The sequence below is a fragment of the Eleginops maclovinus genome, chromosome 20, assembly GCF_036324505.1.
Source record: "Eleginops maclovinus isolate JMC-PN-2008 ecotype Puerto Natales chromosome 20, JC_Emac_rtc_rv5, whole genome shotgun sequence".
NCBI classification, from domain to species: Eukaryota; Metazoa; Chordata; class Actinopteri; order Perciformes; family Eleginopidae; genus Eleginops; species Eleginops maclovinus.
In genome coordinates, this window is record NC_086368.1 from 26378833 (window position 1) to 26396822 (window position 17990).

Here is a 17990-nt window from a genome sequence, read left to right on the forward strand (position 1 = left end):
TCTTTAAACATGTGCAAGATGTAATGTTTCAAAACTGGTTGAATGAATGTTTTTTGTTGGTTTAATCACTATTTTAAACTTTATACTTAGATTGTTGGCTTCACTGAACCACAGAAAAATGTACTTTCCAGTTAGGAACTCTTGTATTCACTTATTTAAATCAGTTGCTGGAAAAGTAATCAGGTACATGAGTAAAATGGGCCCTATATTGGTCATTTACAGGTTCATATTTTGCATTTTTTACATGTCTCCATGCTTTAATGTTCAAAAAGCTCTTTATGTTTCTCATACTGCCTGTGCTGCAGCTCCTCTTTTCACCCTCTGTCTGAAAACAGAGCCCAGTTTGCTCTGATTGGTTGGCCGGCTCTGTTGTGATTAGTCAAGCGCTTAGGGATGTTCCGTCCCTTAGCCTATCACGTACAATGTGTTGGAGCGCTAGCCAATAGAAGCGCAGGTGTTACACAGTGATGTCATTATGTCCGGGAGGAAAACAAAGCAGTCCAATGGAGGTGTTTCAGGCCGGGCCGGGGGAGTGTGTGGGAGAGAGATTCCCTCTGGAGGAAACTTTGGACTTTGAAGACCATTTACATGCACTAAAACCTATAAAACACACAAAAGGAAGGCATAGCAGGGCCTTTTTAAAATGATTGAGTTTGAAATATTTTCCAATTCCTTCATAGTTAACAAAGACTAAAGAAACGCTGGTGGAGTGAGACGAGAGAAGATTCGGGAAATGTTACAACCAGTGGCCAGCCCTTTCCTGGAAATGAACATGGTCCCGCCTGCAACGCTGTACCCAGTTCTCTTTATAAGTTCATGAGATTTTTGTCAAGAAAAAGTTTCACTTGGCTGCTTAATTCTGATTCATTATTCAAAATGTGTTGCCATTATCCAGACATGCAAAATAAGTACGAGTTGGAACCTCCTAATGAACACTATACAATAGGAATCGGAGCAGAGGGCAGATTAATGGTTCAATAAAATAACTGAGATACTATTTGATATGGTTTAGAAAGGCCTCATTTCTCACTAATTTGTACGGCATGTTGAGATATTTAAGAGAAAAGCAGCCTTCAGTTTTCTGTTTGTTTCACTGGTCACTTACTGCCTTCTTTCCATTTTCTTTGGCTCTGCTTTCTGGCGTTATTTTCCAGGTTAAGAATAACAATATTTTGTTATGTGCAAATGTGGAAAACAAAGACCCAGATAAGTTCCAGCCCTTTTGAATAATATCCTAATGCTGACTCACTGGTCAGCTATTCGTTAAAAAATAAAACAGCGTCTTACCCAGGTTCAAAGATCACAATGTGCCAATGGTCCCTGCATTTCTATACAGTCTATAGCTGGAAGTCCACTCCTGTCCTCTCCATATGTTGACTTTCTTTCTTTGTTTGGTTTTTGTTTTTTTACCCTCCCAGCCTCATTTCTATATCTCAAACCAAAAAACGCAAGCTGTTTATTTGCGTAGGGCTGAAGCCGCTCCATTAAGTAGCCCCACCAGGTGCTTTATCCCTAAAAGGGATTTGTTTTCTTAAATAAACGGAGAAGGCAGAAAAGGACTGCCAAAGAGATATTTACCATGACGTGAAATGATTGCAACAAAGTCAAAACTATTCCAATAAGAAAGACTGCTGCGCCTTGTGGGAACTTCTTTTGAATTCCCTTAAATAGTCAGAGATCTTCTCTAGTGGGAGAAGAAACCCAAAAAAAGTGCTTTTTAATGGGGCAATATGTATAATGTATGCTGTTGTGTGTATCTATGTACAGTATATGAAGAGGATGCCATGACTGGTTTTAAACCAGGGTTATGAAACCAAATGTTGATTTTATAGTTAAAAAGGGGTTTTCTTTGTTGCATTTTTCAAGGTCTTAACCTAGTGTATCCTTTTAGATTTTTTTTTTTTTTTATCTTTCTTTCTGTAAATACATTCTCTGAATATTTTGGGGAATTTTGGGAGAAAGTTGTCAGTAGTTAATGAAACTTTTTTTTTTCTTTTTTTACTATGGAGGAAATTGTGTTTTGTGACAGTTGCTTCATTTAGAAATAAATAAAATAAATGTATTTTTAAATAAGTATAACATGTAACACAAACTCTTACCTCTAAAATGTACTAAAACTGAAACTGAGAATCTTGCGGGGTTTTCTTAATTTTTTCGGGAGCTTTTACAAAGTGTATTATTATTATTCTTATTATTATTATTATTATTTTATTATTATTATTTTATTATTATTATTATTATTATTTTATTATTATTATTTTATTATTATTATTTTATTATTATTATTATTTTATTATTATTATTTTATTATTATTATTATTGTTATTATTATTTTATTATAATTATTTTATTATTATTATTATTGTTATTATTATTATTATTATTATTATTTTATTATTATTATTATTATTATTATTGTTATTATTATTTTATTGTTATTATTATTTTATTATTATTATTATTATTGTTATTTTTATTATTATTATTATTATTTTATTATTATTATTGTATTATAATTATTTTTCTTTGCATTATATAAAATGTTTCCTTATATCCTACAGTATATTGTTGTTCAGTAAAGGCAGTCTGGACTTCCAGAGAATAAACCCTGCATAGTTATTTCGCTCAGAAGACAACAAATTCTATTTCATCTTCTCTGCAGCAGAGACACTGGGCCACAGCTAAAAACAGAGCTTTGACACTTTCTCTTTTCATAACATTTTTGATTTTCTTTTCATCTTGCCATAAGACAGCTCATCTGCGGCTGGAATTTGCTTACTCCTGCCTCCTCAGTCAATCTCGCACAAAGGCCGTGTCACGTTAGTTGTCTGCACCTGGTAGCAGCGAGACGTTATCAAAGCTCTGCCGGCAGACCGGAGTTTATACGTCCGACGATACGTTTCGAGACCAAAAGGAGACACGTCTGTTTGACGCTGATAGAAAAATAGATTGAAAGTTGCGTTGAAGAAAAGTTATCTCCGAGATAACACATCTGCGATAACATTATCGTCCTCACAGCAGAAGATAATTCACATGAAAGTTGTAGAGGAGATGTGAGGGAATGTTGCTTTGTTGTGTGACATATTGTATCCAGCATCAGGCATGCATTTAAACCTGTTTAAGCAGACAATAGAGAGGCGGGCGATGTGCCAGTGTGTGTTCAGATAGCAGATGATGTGAGCGGAGCATCAGATAGGGAGAGCAGACGGCGGCCAGGTGAGGGTGTTTAGGAGGCTTTGACACTTCCTGTGATCTCAATCAACAGGAAGCACGCCGGCCGCTTTACGGGCTCAGCCTCCGTCGTGACGTCTTTGTAGGGGACGATCATTTTTCATTTTCACGCTGCCTTGCATCTATTCTGCCTGTCACCGTCTTTAACTGCAGCCGAGAGTAGATTACGGTACTCACAGTGCGTGAAAAACACAGCAACAAAAACCCGCCGGTGACAGGAGCGCTTAACTGTCTTGCCGGAAATCTCCCCCATGTGGCACTTTCGCCACGGCAAGTTGTTTATTATGTTCTGAGCTAGGCGTAAGCGATTAAAGGGAGCTCTTAAGAATCAAAGTGTTATAAATGCATGGAAACACAGCCAGCTGTAAATGCCACAGAATTAGAAGCTTACCAAGCCTAATACTAATACATGGCAATTTTGAGCTTGATGCTGATATAAAGAAATTACTTTTTTAAAGTAAGCAATAAACGCAGTCAAGGGAGCGATTACGGAGGCCCTATTTTCATCCCGGCATAAATCTGTACACGACCTTTCTGTGGGTCCAACTCGTGAATCCACTTGTTTATTCTTAACACTTCCATAAAAAAAAGTGGATTAAATAAAGCAATATAAACCAAAGCATTTACAGCAAAGGAGGAATTACAAGAGAGTCTTTCTCTTCCTTACATGGAGTCATGAAATTCAAATAAGGATGATAACATTTTGAAGCTCTCAGAAAATAGACTCATGTTTTGGGATATCTGAGGAGTCTTCCAGGCAGGGGCAATCTCTGGATGTCATCAGGTCTCAGTAAATCGGCCAAAGAAAGCAGGACTTTAAAAAATGCACATTAGAGGCTGCCCTACAGCACACACATGGCAATATGACTTCACCATCAGCAGATAACCCTTTTAATTCAGCATTAATGATCTTGTTAAGACAAATAAACCACAGTATATGTTTCATAAACATGTTAGATTTTGCAGCACAATGACTTTATGGTTTTCTGTCTGTTTAAATAGTTTTAATCTATTTTGTTTGATCTTTTATTGGACACTCATAGTTAGATATTTTTTATTTGATTATATTTTGGATATTTTCATTTCAAACTTCCTTTGTTTATAGAAATACACTTTTTCATTTTTCTTTTTATATTTTATTGGAAATTTTACTTTAATAAAAACGGAATATTTTTATTTGATTTTATATTCAAACTTTAACTTCTTATGTTTATATAAATATATCTTTTTTTTACATTTTATTTTATCTTCTATTGGATATTTTAATTTAACTTAAAAAATAAATACGTATATTTTATTTTAATCTTCTTATTGCACATTCTTACCTAAATTTGCATGTTCATATACATATTCTTATTTTATTTTGTACATTCAAACTTAAAGAAACCCTGTCTCCCCCCTGGATATAAAAATAAGTATAAATTATTCTGATGATAAGGTCTCTTTGTCCAGCTGCTCTTACTGTACAAACAGTATCAATTCAAGATGCATCTCCTAAAAAAAAAAGCATTGTTTGAGTGTAGAAAGAAATGAGACCTATGCTTCCACACACAAACACATACCCTGCATTAGAGGCTATCACGCCGTAAAAGAGAGCTTTAAACACCAAGACATGGTAATCCCATAAGCTGCTGCAGGGATTTCTGCATTAGCGATGCAATCAAAATCACATTGGAAAGTCGTGTCAATCAGTAGGCTGATTTTGCCACATTAACGTTAATTACACGACCATTCTGGAGGATTTCAGGGCTGATCTTACATCTGGAGCAGGCAGCCGAGGGGCCTGCTGCGGAGGACTGCAGGACTATGTGGAGAATGCACTCCAGATAAACAGCAGCAACAGGAATCCTCCACTTCAATGTGCTCCAAGGCTGTTTTCCAAATGTGGGGGTAATTGTCTGAATCAAATAAAAGAGGGAGGCTGTTCCACATATTGCGGGGATGAGGGCCGCCTCTGACAATGAAGGGAAAAATAGTGCTATTTGTTAACTGTAACGATGACAGTTACTGTCGTCTCTCAGCAGAGAAACTGCAGAGGTTGGTATTTAAGATAGGCGCTGTATCAGTGATGCATATTTGTTTAACAGTCATAGAGTGGCCGGTCAGTTCCATCAACTCTTCGATGTAGGATTAAGTTAGTGAAGAATCCCTATAGTGGTTTTTGGGGGGTTCTACCTTCCCTGTAGTGTGTTATAGGTTTTAGTGCATGTAAATGGCCTGCAAGGGCTAAAATCTGTCCCACACACTTTCCCCTCTGCCTGAAACAACTACATTGGACTCCTTTGTCCACTTTCATAACATAATGACCTCACTAAATCACCCAAGCTTCTATTGGATATTGGATTTCACCATATTTTGAGTGACAACTAAGGGGCGGGACAGCTTTACACGGTTCACCAGTCACAACAGGGCCCGGACAACTAACCAATCAGAGTAGACTGGGCTCTGGTTTCACACAGGGAGAAAAGAGGTGCTGCAGCACCGGCAGTATGAGAAAAATACAGAGCTTTGAAACATGTCATAGTGAGGCACTAAATACAAATTTGAACCTGGAAATGAGCAGAATACGATCTCTTTAATTGAGATTTTATGATTCACTCTGTGAATAAATGTGTATGATTTATTTTATTCACATGTTATTTGATGTATTCTACACTTTATCACATGAACATGTATTATATATTTTATTATTTTAAACCTTCAAACCTTAAATTGGGGAAATATAGACATTATGGCTGGGAAATACTTCATTTCAACTAGAAAAACGTAGAAGCTGTCCTCCCTAATGTGACTGCATGTTTGGATATTCCTCCCTGGGCAGGGCATGTTGTTGTGTATTTGATTAGTCATATAATCAGAGTTAGTCAGAGTTACATTTCACGTATTTTGTTGGTAAAAAAAACAGTGTTCCTCTTCTAAAGCCTCTAACTAAACACACAGTCATCATTTGAAATTAAAGGTCCCACCTATGTACCTACAAGTCCAAACGCGCTGATGGAGTGAAAGTGAAGAGACACGACAAAGAGCGGCAAAATAAAGAATGAAAAAAATCATGATGGTGAGGATGAAGCTGTAGGAGACAGAACACACACACTCTCACTTCTCAGAAGTCCTGAGTTCACACACACACACACACACACACACACACACACACACACACACACACACACACACACACACACACACACACACACACACACACACACACACACACACACACACACACACACACACACACACACACACACACACACACACACACACACACACACACACACACACACACACCTCCATTCAAGCGTTCACAACCTAGGGGGCCAGAAAGCTTCTCAGGTAGGGAGAAGAATATGAGATATCGAGCAGAATGGGTGACATGCGAGCAATAGCAACTCTGTGGTAACTACTTCCCCACCCCCCCCACACACACTGTTGTTTTGTAAACACGGCGTTACCACATCTAATTTTCCCGTCAAATGTCAACACACCACTATTTCCGAGTTGAGCAACGATTTCTCACACAACCAACTTTAATTTGGACCCTTAGGGGGAACCGACCCTTCAAAACCATGATTATCTTTTTTAAAACACTGACAGAGTGGCACCTGTCGATCCAGCCCTCCCTTTGGCCCCCACACTGCAAAATACAGTACACAAACAAGACAAACCCCGCTGCATTCAGTCAATGATTAAGCCCATTCACTGCTGCATTCACACAGAGTCCGGTGAGTGTTTACCTTCCACGAGGACTTGCTTATTTAAAGCAATCTTCAGTTCCAGCGTTGGTGGTAGGACAGCCTCCTCGCCCTGTGGAGAGAATTATTTGTATTTATGATTTAATTAAAGCCCAAACAACAGGGTTTGTAGCATCACAGAGTGCGTAGGTGTTAGCTAAATGCTGCTACATGTTGCCTACCAGTTGCTGTTAATAAGAATTGATAAAAAACAGTGCGAAATCTTGAGAAAACAATCAATTCCTTCGCTGTTTGGACACCATTTCAGCTCCGAGCATGGCAGGACTCACTACTATTGTCACACACATCCTTGCCTGTCCATCTGTTAACTACGACACCCACTGATGATAACAAGGGAACAATAGGGCTGTCTGATCGTGGTTTATTTGCAAGACAAAAACTTTTCATAATGCTAACAGCAGTAGCTCTTCTTTACTCTGGTGCACCTGTACCTGCCTCAACTCCCCCTGGGTGGCCCCCCTCATCTGCATGCACACAGCTTTCCTAACTGAGCACTCAACCCAAGCAAGGGAAGACAAAAAGAGAAGGAAACAAAATCTTATTTTTATGGTAAACTCAGGAGTGACTGTGGGGCAATATCTCAGGTGCATTTGAATAAAAGCATTAAAGCATATCCAAATATGAAAGAAGAAAAAAAAGAAGAAGAAGAAAGCTCCCAACTCCCCGCCTGCCTCTGTTCTTTTTTACCGTTTTACATTTGGCAGTCAAAACTGTGGCCAGGCGTTTGAGCGAGTGTTTATCTAAAGCAGACTGAGCAAAGATATGAAAAAAAAAAAAACACACACGACTGGTCGGACTTGCCCGGTTCCAGCATTAATTATGTGTTAAATGCCCTTGTTGAAAAAGCGAGTCAACATGCAGCTCGCTCTGAACTCTACTGAGGGTTGAACAATCATCCAAAATGGACCATTCCCACACAACTACCCTATTATTGTGATTCATTACACTTCAATTAACATACCATCAATGGAATCGTAAATCAATGGCGAGTGGTGACAAATGACAGATATTTTCAGTTTCAAACTCCTAAACATCATTAATTCCCATCACCTGAAAGAGCCCCGGGAGCTAAATGAGTTTATCCAACGCATAACATCCATTTAGATAAATGTTCCATCATTTTAATGACGGAAAATTTGTATTGGAGAGAAAAAAGGCAACAACGGGATCCTGATAGCAGCTGTACGCCTTTTCTCAGTGTAACATAATGCCTATCTTGTAATGCCTAAACAGATAATTGTCTCCATTTCAAACAGCACAAAGCTGTAATATTGCCATTTAGAGCAGTGGGGGTGCGGAGAAGGTAGGGTGAGGATAAACAAGCACACGCTGCTTCGCCCGGTCGGGAAAACCGAGCCCATCACACACTCCCACATTGAGATTTTAGGGAATAGAACAACTCCAGGTTGAGATAATTACCCTCCTAGGTGGGTTATGTGCATGCTCAGTAAGAGACTTAAGCTGAGGATATGAATCAAAATACAACAATTTTAAAAAGACAAAAAGGAAGCTGAGGCGCATTTTGCAAGGTTCTCTGGTAAAGTCTCGGGAGGAGGTTGTTGGAGCTCTGTGTCGAACAAAGACGGAACAAAGACTCTTGGCAAATCTTACAAGACTCCTGAGACCTTGGTCTAAGGACCCCAAACGGCCCTGATGGATGAACTCACGTGCTCACCCTCTGTTTATCCTTTACAAATGATGTTGTAAATGTATTACCCTATTAATATACAAATGTAGATGTCTTTTTAAACAATTGAACTGCCAATATGTATGTTGTTTTGGTGAGCAGTTATATTATTAGTTAGGGTAAAGCTTACTTTAAGTTACCAGGATCAACTGTACATTACGCTTATCATTTCAACCATTTATCTGAGCTTATCATTTAAAGAGAACATCTTATGCTTATTTTCAGGTTCATATTTGTATTTTGGGACATGTCTCCATGCTTTAATGTTCAAAAAGCTCTTGATTTTTCTCACGCTGCCTGTGCTGCAGCACCTCTTTCCACCCTCTGTGTGAAACCAGTCCGCTCTGATTGGTTAGCTGGCCGGCTGGTCAACCACTTAGAGATGTCCCGCCCCTAAGCCTATCACATATTACAATGTGTTGGAGCGCTAGCCAATAGAAGCGTTACGTAGTGATGTCACTATGTTATGGAAGTCAAAAGGATTCCAATGGAGGTGTTTCAGGCTGGGGGGTGGGTTAGGCCTTTGAAGAACATTTGACACTACAGGAAAGGGGAAACCACAATAGGACTCTGTATACCCTTTATAAATTAAGATACGTTTAATCAAACAATTTCAATCATTTATAAAGATGGTTCATAATTGCTGTTTCTGCTGTTACAGTTTAACTTAATGTTAGTATGAGAATATATATTGGTTTTTTATTATTATTGGTAGAATTAGTAACTAGTGCTGGCCCTGTACCCCCTGGCATCTGCAGAAGTAGACCCTGTAGAACAAGTACCCCTGTTTAGGAATCACTTTTTGAGAGGATCATATGTTCCAAACACATGTTTCCACTCTGTATGCAAATACCACAGGCCTCATTGTCATTGTGAAGGGGCAACAACATGCAAACACCCTGTTTTCAGAGGAAAATGGACAATCAGAAGGGTTTTTTGCTATGGTAATGAAGCGCTGCGGTTACATCTGAGCGCGAACAAAGACTCATTTTATTCTGTCCACACACCTGTGAAGTGGACTTCCCTATTAGTGAGGGGGTCACGGCTCCACAATATGCTCTCTAGTCCCAGGTATGTTATCGGTGCCTTTGGCTTTGTTGTAAGATTGCATGTTCAAAAAAAATATGAATTAATACCCCTCCACTGAAACGCACCCGATCCCAACAAAAGGCCCCGCATCGACGGCTCTTCAGCTCCTCTAATGGACGGGCTCCACTCTCTCTTCACACGGCGCAGACAAAAAGATGAGGGCCCATGAATATTTACCACTAAGTAAAGTTATTCCATTAATTACTCCGAGCACGCCTAATACTGTATCTGTGGCTACTTCTGTGGCGGCTCGTTAATGAACCTTCACACATCATTACCATATTAATTAATGCTCAACTCGATGGTTGTCAATAGGAGGCTGCCAGAGTTGTCTCTCGGTTCTTTACAGCCCCATACGGGATGTTTCGATCACTTAGTATCAGCACCTAGAATAAATTGACAGCGTCTATTTATCACGCCACGGCCCAGTGCTGCGTTAGAATGAAAAATGTAGCGACACTGGTTAACATCGCGAGGCATTGTGTAACTAAGACGAGGGCGTAGGAGAAGTTTTCGCTGTGTAAAGTCACTGATATCTACAGGGTCATTGGTGTTTGTTTTTAGGGTGTGTGCAGGATAGTTTCCAAGTCACTGTCTGCGCACGGGAAAATCAAAAGCGTGAGTCACTACTCAACAAACGCAGCTGCTCACTGTATGATCCGATGTGCTGAAAAAAGGGCTGACTGCACATTATTTTCTTTTCTTCTTGGGCTTTTTAATAAGAAGGACAGATTAAATGAAAAACATTGCCACGTCTCGTAAAAACAAGCATTGTGTGTTGGTCTTTTTGATGTGATTGGCAGGATCCTGGCATTATATTGTAACACCCACGCAGACTGTAAACAACAGCACTTTCTGACACGCAAACAGACACAAAACCCACCAATTAAACCCAACTTCAATTCAGCCAGCCCTTACTTATTCTGGCTGCTTTTCTCTCATGCTTTCTTTTTTTTTTGTTCTAAGCTTAAAAGGCAACAGCGCAGTCTGGTGAATGTCAGGCCTGTCTGATCCCCCCTGATTCTCTTGGACCTGCCCTCACGTTTTGCTGAGCTAAGAACAAAGCACACTGAGTGCAAACAGAGAGCTTTGCTGCCTTAATATCAAGGAAGTGGAATTTCACTCCTGGCCCAAAACAAACAAGGCCGCACTTTTCTTTACACTATTTAAATGAGCTAATTGAATATAAAAAAGCCCCGATCAAGTGGATATCCAATGCACACCGCTGTGTGCTCCTTCGGGAATTCTAATCGATTGATCCGTGAGATTAAAAAAGCACAGGAAAATGCACTTTGTGGAGTATACTCGTCTGCTGAGAAGACGCAGCTGGGGGAGCTCAGGATCCACACCGATGGAAAACTTTGGTTTGAAATTAGATCAGTGGAGAAAGATCCATCCTGATCACGCACTGCACAAAAGGGCTAACAGTCAGTGGTGGATAAAGTGCTCAGATTTTTAAGTTAAGTAAAAGAAGCATTACTAAACGGCGTGACCTTTACGTCCAAATCCTGCCACCAGAACCTCAAGTAAAAGTACAAAGTATTGGCATCAAAATATACTTAAAGTACCAAAAGTAAAAGTGCTTGTTATGCGCAAAGGCCCGTTTCAGATTCATATAACTGGATTATGATTATTGATGCATCATTGTGTTCATCACAGCTGGTAAAGGTGGAGCTGTTGGATATTTAGTGTAAAATTGTATGTCAAATAATCGATTTATATTTGTGTATTAGCTAATAATCTAAATCTGACTGAAGTAGCTTTCTGGAAGCTGTCAAATAATTGTAGTGGAGTCAAAAGTACGACATTGGCGGCTAAAATGTGCAGTACCAGTATAAGGTAGCATGAACAGAAAATAGTCAGGTGCCAAGTAACTCAAAATTGTACATTATGCAATCCTATTTTTATATCCATCCCCTCTCCACACTGTAGCGTAGGACTGTCAATTCTGCCCAGCCGGATCAGGTTTTCACTCTCGTCCAGGTTCTCAGCTCCTCTCCGACCGCGGATCCTGCGCGCTATTAATATCAATAAGCTGCAGATTCCATTTCCCCAGACAAAGACAAAGGGAGAACAAGAGGCGATGAGTGAAGGGAGGAACTAATATCCTCCCGCACCACCATGAGGTTGCCACTTACTATCACCTCTAGCCCTGCTGCATGGAGGGAAAGGGGAGCGTTTTGCACCCACTGTTTCACACACATGCACCCCCAACTCACATGCATGCACACACACAGCAGGGTAATGCAAATACAGGCCAACTGCTGGGTGATATTTTCCAATCATTTTACCAAGCACAACACATTCCTGCAGTAATCAGGTTACACTATGTTCCTCTCTTCCTGTTCTTTTCAGTCTTGTTGCATTTAAAATATACTGTATGAATATATGTCCAATCATTTTTTAGTCTAATGTGGTGAATTCAAGTAGTACCATGTTCAGATGGTTGCTAATAATGACTACATGTACCAGAATGCATTGCGTGCAAACTTCCATTACCCAGGTTTCACACCTCTTACACATCTAACGCAGATTTTGCAGCCGAAACACCACTATTTCTGAGGATTTTTTTGGATATAAACAACTCTATTTGCCATCAATACTGATTGGATTTACACTAAGAAGGGGGTAATTGTTCTCTTTAAGCACACAGAGATACTTACAATTATTTTTGGTGAATCTTAGCTTCCCAAAAAACAAAACTGCTTGTTTTTAATGACCAACAGTCGAAAACCAAAGGCTGACCCAAGCTGTTTATAAAATAATACAAAGAAATACAAACATTTAGGGCGAGAAACAGCAACATCAAAACATGTGTCAAAAAGATTGATAGATACACCATGTATAAAAGTATTTCACTGTCATTACGATTTTACTTTTAGTTTGGTTTTATTTCTCTAATTTTGAGATGTTTCTATTGACTGTTCATGTTTGGATGGTGCTGTGATAAAAAAAATGTTTCCAAGTTGGGATCAATAAAGTAAATCTTATATTATATAATGTCAGTTATTCGCACAACTGAATTGGATACGTCACTGACTTCCAGACACTGCACATCTAGTAGTAACTCAACACTCAAGGCTATCTACACCATACACACCAACTCTGTCAATCACTGACAGAACACACCTACACACACAGGACATGTACACGCATACATCCAGCGTCCCATAAAAGGTTGGAGAGGAGGAGTTCAAAAAAAAAAACCCATAGAGAAAGCGAAAAAAGACAAGGAAATCTTTACAGACTTACCCACAAACAGTTAAACACACCATGTTCATGAAACTGTATATTGACGCAGGTTCCCTCCAAGCTCTGAGTGTTTGCAAATCCACTTCTGAAGAAGAGGAGCCAGGGAAAGTAGCAGGTATGGAGTAGTTGAAGTAGTGTGAGGTAGTTGGTGTTTGTGTGTGTGTGTGTGTGTGTGTGTGTGTGTGTGTGTGTGTGTGTGTGTGTGTGTGTGTGTGTGTGTGTGTGTGTGTGTGTGTGTGAGAGAGAGAGTGAGAAAGTGAGAGAGAGAGAGTCCAGGCTGCGGTGTTGAGAGGGACTGGAGGTATGTGGACTAAACACAACAAAAGCCCGGTGCCTTGCTTCCAGATTAAATATGCAGGAAGTGGCCCCCTTTGCATAAACACAAACACTCAGTAAATGAAGTGGCGCAGAGCAGATGCCTGCTGAGAGCCCTACCTGTCCTGGCCTCTTTTAATTAGACAAGAGCAGGCAGGACAAATGGACATCAACACGGAAACACGAGGCAGAACAAAAGCAAGGTGGAAAAAAAACAGAAACGAGAAAGGCTTCTTCGATCTTGGAAAAAATTCCCTTATGAGAAGAACAGACGTAGCCATAAAAAGCAACAATGTTTTCCCTAGGTGTGTCTTCTTTTCACCTTGTCAGATACTGTTTGAAAGATGTGTGCTCACTGCTCAGATTGGTGATGAATCTAATTGTCGGGTATTATTAAAATACACAATAATGTGACCGGAGCATAAAGACTTCAACACGAAACGGCTTAATTACAACTTAAAACGCTAATTAAAATTAAAAATATCAAATTTAATTACTTTAAGTAGATCACTTTTTCGGTTTTTCATTAAAGTATGTCCTGGATCTTTTAAATAAACGCACCTTGTGATCCTTAAATTCATCTTTACATATGCCTCTAATCTGCACACCTTGTAGTGGAAATAGGACGAGAAGTAAAAGCTGAATTTTAATCAGGAGGAAAGAAATGAAGTCCGAAATCTGGGTCTTCCTTTCTGAAGTGTCTCAATTACGTCCTGACGTTCCTCCCTCTCGCTTATTCTCTTCATCCATCTGTCTTTTTTTTCCGTTTCTAATTTAGTAGAAGGAAAGCAGAAGTGTGTCGTGTCGGGGGGGGGGGGGGGGGGGAAACTCCTGGGAGAAAACTGCCAGGCCGTCAGTTAAAAAATGGGAGAGGAGCCCCCATACACAAACCTGGAGACTGGTGTCAGATCCTGAGTGACACATACCGATGCAGCAGGTCAAAAATGTCATTTTTCTCGTGAAACCCTCTCAAATGCATCAGGGTGGAGTGAGAGGGGGTGAGAGGCGGGGGTGAGGCGACACTAGGTGAAGGCAAGGGGAAGGAATTGAAGGGGTGAAAGGGAGTCAAGAGAGGGAGAGCAGAAATGAGACCCTGTGGAAAATAAACAGGGTGTAGGGTTTCAAAGGCAAGGGGGACACAGGCATTCCATTGTTCGGGCCAATTATCAGCGGAAAATAATAACAACAGATGGATCCAGAGCGGCCGACTTGTGCCGGAGCACCCTGGTGCTGGGGAACAGATGATGAAATGTGAGAGTGCTGGTGGAGGGGGGGGGGGGGGGGGGTGCTGCCCCACAGTTGCACACACACACAACTCCACACACCAGATGTGAACTTCCACAAGGACAGTTTAGTATGGTCTCTCCAGCCACCACTCGGGCTTACCGGACAGTGGCTTCGTCAAAAACTCCATGTGTTAAAAGAAAAATGGATGTCTGAAGTCAAACGACAACATTGACCACCATAAGAAGTGGAGGAAGTTATTATAATGGCACCCATTGGCATTTTAGCTTTGGTCATCTTAACTTGAGCATAGATGTATAAAGAGAAAAGGATAAAGCGTTGGAGGTTGGGACTGGTATGTTCCTATAATGTTCTCAGTGACACATGAAGCAAAACATGGACGAACTGTAGATTCAAACAGTCTCCGACCTACCGCTCACGGCTCAGTCAAATGAAATGAGAAGGAAAATAACTCTGGATTTGGCTTATAGCGAATTTTATGAAATGAAGACACTTAAAGTGTTGGTTTACCTGTAAAGTTTATTTGATGTACACAAAAGAGAGGATTTTTATTTATTTGTTAAAAACCGAAACAAATATCACGACCGCTGACGACTATGAACTGAACTTTGATTTTGATGAGCAAAGTTTGCTAGACGGGGTAGGACTAGAAACGTTTTTAAGCTTCTTCTTGCCCCTTTTGAACACGAAGGAAAACAACTTGATTATTTATTGTCAAACCTTTATTTATTTTTAAATAAGGGCTATAAAAGTGTTCGTACTACAGGCTGACACAGCGATTGTAGTACCAACGTTTGGCCACACAAAAGAAATGCTTGAACAACGTGCACACTTCTTTGGGGGTTGGATTGACGGATTTTACAACCAGAAGTGACATGATAGGATGGATGTAAATAGGACCTTGTTATGCAACCAAAATGTAACAATTGACTTCCATAAACACAACAAGGTTGAAGTTCTAAGATGAAAGATGCGTGTGTGGATCTTGTTACACTGACGTCGCACATTGCTTTGTGGACTACGTTTTTGAAGTCTCTTGTTTGGTATTTGGGCCGACACCACATAGCTTGTTTGGCTCTCACCTCATTAGCTTTTGTCACCATTTTGTTTTTTTGAAACCAGAAGTGACACGTGAGGGGGGAAGCCAAGAACAACTGAACACTATACCATACTGTGCTATCCAACTGAAATGTTAAAATAAAGACAAAGGAGTTATAAGACTAAAACGCCTTGTCAATGACAAGGTAGTCTCGCCCATTAGCATATGCTAATTCATAAATTTGACTCTGAATGGGACCACAATGTACAACTCTACATCATGCTGTATTTAGTTATACTTAGAACTATCCATTGAGACCATAAACCCAAAAGGAAAATGTCAACTCCGTAATAATTCACCAGAGAAGTATTTTCATTTTTACAAAGACTTCTATAGAATCAGACACATTTTTCAACCACTGCTCGTAGACCAGAAAAAAAACATATGCTTGTCAGAGAAATAAATGGCACCCTGCATTCCTTTTATGTCCAGCAAAGCAGGGGTCATCTGAAGTCCAACACATGCTTGTTGCTGGAGAGTACCAACACAACAACGTGAAGCAGGAAGACTGAAGAAGATAGATATTTGATCTTTCTTTTTTGGCCTCTGGACTTTTTATTGTAATCAGCACATATCCCCGATGACCTGTTGTGATGTGCTCATTTGATGTTTTCCAGCCGGGTCCGATGCTCACAGACGCATGCAACAGACCTCATTGACTCTGGCTTCATTCACAGATCCCTTATATCAGCTACAGACTGACACCCAGGCAGCAGGGAGGGAGGGAGGGAGGGAGGGAGGGGGTTTGCAACCTTAAAACAAAACCAATTCTCTGTGTGACTTGTCAAGGGTGGGAGATGTCTGCAGATAGCAGTACAAAAGATCTGCCCTTCCTTTTTTCACAAGAAAAGAGAAGTTTTCGTTTCATTAACTCCAGACTAAAGCGTAATTATCTCCCTATAGACCTTAATCACCAACAGAAGGATAATAGAACAAAAAGCAGCTTCTTCTTCTTCGGTCATTAAAGTTCTTCTTTTTAATGTTGTTGTTCTTTTTTCCTCCCTTCTCTGCACTTTAGATGAGTCCATCAAATGCCGCAAAAGAATCACGGTGGCACGAGTGAAGTCGAATTACTCTAATTTGGTCCATTGAATGCCTTAATATAAACTCCTTTGCTCTATTTCTAGCTGTCTGTTTGACCTGAGTGATAGCCACTGATAGGAAAAGGGCATCTCAACCAGCAGATGACTGAAGTGGTAAAAGACTACGATTGAAAATGCTTGAAATAAAATCACTAAAAACCCCACTTTGGGATTGTATACAATCTAAATGACTACCCATCGCTCTAAGGTGCTTGTGATATGATACCCCAAACAGTGACTCCCAGGAGAATGGCATATAAGGATTTCTATGGGAGAGAATAGAAACTTTAGATAGATTTAATTAGCTTATGAAAAATAATTGCCATTAGCAAATCTCGTCAAATGGGGTTGAGGCGCTTTGCTTGGGGGGAGGGGGGAAATAAGTCATATTTTTGGTTGATGAGGAGACAAAGGGCTTTCAAACGGGACCTGGCGAGCCATCGGCCGTTTTAGCGCACTGAGACTGAGGTCGAGTTAATTAGACTATTGTCATTTTAATCAGGGCAGTTCGGCGACCGTCACTTCCTGAAAGAGCCAGTGGACTTTAAACGGCTCAGGGATTTTTGTGTGTGTGTGGATGCATAGTGTGTGTGTGTGTGTGTGTGTGTGTGTGTGTGTGTGTGTGTGTGTGTGTGAATGCATGTGTGCGTTGGGCCCGAGGTGTCACCCGGCGATGGGTTATGGAGTATGGTCTGGTTCTCTCACATGCTTAGAAACATTAATGAGCTGGAGACACACCAAGGAAACAAAGAAGCCCCGAGGATCACCAGGGGAAACTACTCGCCTCTGCTCCACTCATGTCTCTGTTCATTTGAAAATAATTTAAATATCAAATATTTGAAATAATTTGCTTCTCCCTGGCTATCAGATTCTGAATAGAGAGCCTTTCATGTCTTCGTTATTATGTTCTTCACTGGGATTAGCATTTAAAACATAATCAATGTCGCCATATTTTCTAGGTGCTCGCCATTGTGTTACAATAATGGTTTATTTTGTGTCTGATTTCCATATTTTATGAATACAATCGGGGTAATGACCAACCAAACGGGTGGCGAATGATATATCAACCCTTTTTTGCTGAATATCGTTAATCTAAAGAGAGTTTTAATCAAAACTGACAAAGGGGCTGAGGCTCGCTCGATTTACTTTGCGCCACCTTTTGTGAAGAAATTTAAGGTAAAGCAGACGGCGGTTTACTAGAGTTTAGGGGGGAGGAATACTTCAGTGGAGCTCTGCCA

The 17990-nt window shown here is 40.1% G+C and overlaps 1 protein-coding gene across 10 annotated transcripts in view; it reads right to left on the minus strand.

Annotated features, from left to right (window-relative positions):
• foxp1b (forkhead box P1b) overlaps positions 1–17990 on the minus strand; it is a 187828-nt gene that overhangs the window by 114815 nt on the left and 55023 nt on the right. For 8 of the 10 annotated variants that reach the window (XM_063910559.1, XM_063910560.1, XM_063910570.1 and 5 more), the window contains one exon: positions 6966–7035. The exons of 1 other annotated variant lie outside the window; for it this stretch is intronic. The gene's annotated coding sequence lies outside the window, so the exon portion shown is untranslated. Of the gene's footprint in view, positions 1–6965; positions 7036–13011; positions 13156–17990 lie in introns of those variants that run through there. One more of the 10 variants, XM_063910562.1, reaches the window with a different exon arrangement.